This window comes from Tachyglossus aculeatus, chromosome 22 (assembly GCF_015852505.1).
Source record: "Tachyglossus aculeatus isolate mTacAcu1 chromosome 22, mTacAcu1.pri, whole genome shotgun sequence".
Lineage (NCBI taxonomy): Eukaryota > Metazoa > Chordata > Mammalia > Monotremata > Tachyglossidae > Tachyglossus > Tachyglossus aculeatus.
In genome coordinates this window covers 32385761-32390333 of record NC_052087.1, presented here as the reverse complement: position 1 = coordinate 32390333, position 4573 = coordinate 32385761, and the positions used below count along the sequence as shown (strand labels likewise).

Below are 4573 nucleotides of genomic sequence, written 5' to 3'. Positions count from 1 at the left end.
AGGAATCTCTTCAGCTTTGCTGGTCTCATGGTGGGGCAGAAGGAGAGAATGACTGACTGGAGGGTATTCAAACAGTTGCTATCTGGTGTATTGGAAAAGGATAAGTGAAAGCAAACAGAAATGGATTATGGATGCTGTAAAACCAAGCTAGGGGTGGCAGACAGCAGCTTGGCACACTGAAATCAAGAGTAGTGACCTCTTTTAAAACAAAAGCTTTAAAAGGAAGCAAAAATGAAAACCACGCCATAGAAACCATGAAACTATTAGCACAAGGAACAATCAGTGTCACAACACTATGTACACTTTACCATCAGTAGCATCAACTGACTACAAAGGACAACTAGATATAAACTGTCTTTGGGAGAGACTTCACCTGAAGCTGAAAATAAGAAAATTGTTTAGATAATTAGGGCCAATGTACTTGGGCCTCAATTAATCACGTATTTCAGGCAGAACTAATTCTGTGACCGAAAAAGTTTGGATAATTTACCAGTAGGGATCTGGTACAGATAATGTGCATGTTACTCCCCTCCTCAAAAATCTCCAGTGGCTGCCTGTCAACTTACGCATCAGGCAAAAACTCCTCACTCTCGGCTTCGAGGCTGTCCATCCCCTCGCCCTCTCCTACCTCACCTCCCTTCTCTCCTTCTCCAGCCCAGCCCGCACCCTCCACTCCTTTGCTGCTAACCTCCTCACTGTACCTCGTTCTCGTCTGTTCCACCGTTGACCCCTGGCCCACATCCTTCCCCTGGCCTGGAATGCCCTCCCTCCACACATCCGCCAAGCTAGCTCTCTTCCTCCCTTCAAAGCCCTACTGAGAGCTCACCTCCACCTGGAGGCCTTCCCAGACTGAGCCCCCTTTTTCTTCTCCTCCTCCTTATCCCCCCCGCCCTACCTCCTTCCCCTCCCCACAGCACCTGTATATATATTTGTACAGATTTATTACTCTATTTATTACTTGTATGTATTTACTATTTATTTTGTTAATGATGTGCATATGGCTTTAATTCTATTTGTTCTGATGATTTTGACACCTGTCTCCATGTTTTGTTTTGTTGTCTGTCTCCCCCTTCTAGACTGTGAGCCCGCTGTTGGGTAGGGACCATCTCTATATGTTACCAACTTGTACTTCCCAACCGCTTAGTACAGTGCTCTGCACACAGTAAGCACTCAATAAATATGATTGAATGAATGAATGTGTGAATAACTAAAATGATCAGAAATCTGGCTTTACCTCAGGCAGATAAAATTTGTTGAAAGCTCATTAATTACAGTCAGTAAAGTACTGTTTCTGTGGCTTTCCATGAGGAAACCATCTTTCCCAGTCCTTCATAGGTGAAGGGTGAAGCCATAGGCTTAATGCTGTTAAGAGGTTGCATTCTGGCTGCTCTGAAGGGACTCCGTAGAGATCCTGCTTTGGTGAAGGGCAGTGATGAGGAGAAGGGCTAGAAGGGCAGATGGGTAAGCTCTTTTTCAATCCCTGAGGTATCAAATGGACTCAGCACTGTATTTTCCCACTTCTTCTTCCCAATCCAGGTCAGGAATCTCAACCTCATTGTGGTATCTGGGACCTTTTCCATGGGGCCCAGATGGATTTCAACTTCCCTTTAGAAACCTCTCGGGTCCCAGGATACAAGAAACACCTTTGACAACTAAAAGGATTCTTTAAATATACAAACTAAACCATAGATTGCTTCTGAAGAAAAATCTCGTCATTAATATTTCAGAGTTTTTCCTTGGTTTTAAAATAGCTCCAAGTTCAACACAAAAGGAAGGCTTTAGAAAGTAGAATTTTATGAACAGAAGAAAATCTCATGTTTTGATTAAATATTTAGTATGTAACCTTCAACAACTATAAAATTATCTCTTTCACAAACATCTGTGACCTCTGAGCCAGGAGTAACCACAGAAGCCCTTTTCTTCTGTTACAGCCCTGCTTTGTTTGAGTTGAGGAGATTTGTCAATAAATTGATAGTTCTGTGAAGGAGGTTGTGATGGATAAAGGCCCTCTGGAATTCATCCCACCTCAACCCCACAGTACTTATGTACATATCTGGAAATTATTTATTCATATTAATGTCTGTCTCCCCATCTAGACTGTAAGTTCATCGTGGACAAAAAGCGTGTCTACCGACTCTGTAACGTTGTATTCCCCTAAGTGTTTAGTACAGTACTCTGCACACAGAATTAGCTGCGATGAATGAATTAATTAATCTAATGAATTAGCTCTCTATAAATATGATTGATTGATAATAGAATGTTAGCTATTGTTCAGCCCAAACACATCTTCTTGTGATTTGACTTTCTAGTAATGTTTTTGTCTTGTCTTATGCCGTAGAGTCGTTTCTCTCCCGGAACTCCCCACTTTCCTTCTGCAATTGTTCTGGTAGTGTATCCATAGCACTTTCTTGGTAAAAGCCACTGTGAAGTGGTTTACCATGGCTGCCTTCCGTGCGGTAAACTCGAGTCTCCGCCCTCGACGCTCTTCCCTGCCACCGCTGCCTAGCGTGGGTGAATTTTGTCTTGTAGCTGATTGCCTTCCACTCACTAGCCACTGCCCAAGCTAGGAATGGAACAGCTTGACTCTCCCTTCCATTGCCAAGACTGGAAGAGTACTGGAAACTCTCCAGGTGCGACCTTGAAAGGGGAGTAATGTCTTTATAATTCTTCTTTCTCTTGAATGCCAAGATGCGATGTGGGAAATAAACTAACCCTGACTCGAATGAAATGTAAGTGGAGTTGTGTGAGCCCCCGTGCCTTGGTATTTCCCGGCCAGGGCATCGCTGAGGGTGACGATGATGGGGTATCTGGTTGGGAATGATGGATGAGTTTCGGACCTGAGATGTCAGGAAGGAAGTACAGTGCTCTGCACATAGTAAGTGCTCAATAAATATGATTGATGATGATGATGTGTTAGGGGCTGGTGGTTTGGGCAGCACTAATCGCACGTCCTCATCCCTGCCACTTGTGTTCCTCGCCCCTTGGGGTATGGAATGCAACAAATGAATAGGCAGGCAGGGATGCAGCAAACTGTGAAATACGTGCAAAGACGCAATGTGGCTTAGTGGATAGAGTACAGACCTTGAAATCAGAAGGAGCTGGGTTCTAGTCCCGATTCCTCCATTCGTCTGCAGTGTGAATTTGGGCAAGTCATTTGACCTCTCTATGCCTCAGTTACCTCATCTATAATGTGGGGATTAATACTGTGAGCCCCATGTGGGAAATGGACTAGGTCCAACCTGATAAACTTGCATCTACCTAGAACATATTACAGTGCCTGGCACTTAGTAAATGCTTAGCAAATGTGAGAAGTACAGGGAGAAGCAGTGTGGCTTATTGGAAAGGGTCTGGGCTTGGGAATCAGAGATCATGGGTTCTAATCCCAGCTCTGCCACTTGTCTGCTGTGAGATCTTGGGCAAGTCACTTAACTTCTCTGTGCTTCAGTACCCTCATCTGTAAAATAGGAATTAAGACTGTGAGCCCTGTGTGGGACAATGTGATTACTTTGTATCTACCCCAGCACTTGGCACATAGTAAGCGCTTAACAAATACCATTGTTATTATTATTATAATAATAAATAAAAATAATGATGGCATTTGTTAAGCGCTTACTATGTGCAGAGCACTGTTCTAAGCGCTGGGAGGGATACAAGGTGATCAAATTGTCCCACGTGGGGCTCACAGTCTTAATCCCCATTTTACAGATGAGGGAGCTGAGGCTCAGAGAAGTTAAGTGACTTGCCCAAGGTCACACAGCAGACAGTATAGCAAATACTGCACAAAAAATGCAAAGGTTATATATGTGCTGGGCCCATTTATGGCCAAAGTGCCCCCAGCAAAGTGCTGATGCTGTGTTACAATCCAGTGGAGGGGAGCTTTGCATATTGTTGTGGTTTTAGCCTCTCAGTTTAGCCAGTTATTTTCCAGATTCCTTCTGTGCCTGCCTACCTCATGGATCCCCCCCTTGATGGTTATTTGTTCATAAATCTTCACCACTGGTGGCTTAACCCCAGTGGAGCTCTAACCCAGGTCTTTTGATCATCAGAGTCATGCTTTTTCACTGGGGATTGTATTTAACTGGAGAATTATAATCAATCAATCAATGGTATTGAGTGCTTACTGTGCGCAGAGCACTGTACTAAGCACTTGGGAAGGTACAATACAACAGAATTGGCAGGCGTAATCCCTGCCCACAAAAACCTTACAGTTTACCGGGGAGACAGACATTAAAATAGATTAGACATGGGGGAAATAGAGTGAAATGAGATACTGGGGTTCAGTTTATGTCTGAATTCATAATGCTTCAGATTGCTGCAAAGTGAGGGGCTTTAGAGCCCCGTTTTGTGCTTTCTTCAAGTCAGCAGGATATGTGGAGCAGAAGAGGAATGGGAAGAAGTTTGGGCCTTTATAGTCAGAGTATTATTAATAATAATTATGGTTTTTGTTAAGCACTTGCATGCCAAGTGCGGTATTAAGTTTTGGAGTAGATAAAGGATAATCATGTTGGATCATCAGGAGTCCCTATCCCACTTGAATCTCACACTCCAAGTAGGAGAGAGAACAATTGAATCT

At 43.6% G+C, this 4573-nt stretch overlaps 1 pseudogene; it reads right to left on the bottom strand.

Moving 5' to 3' along the window:
* Positions 1 to 2521: 2521 nt before the first annotated feature.
* LOC119944390 lies at positions 2522 to 2648 on the bottom strand (annotated as a pseudogene).
* Positions 2649 to 4573: the final 1925 nt, after the last annotated feature.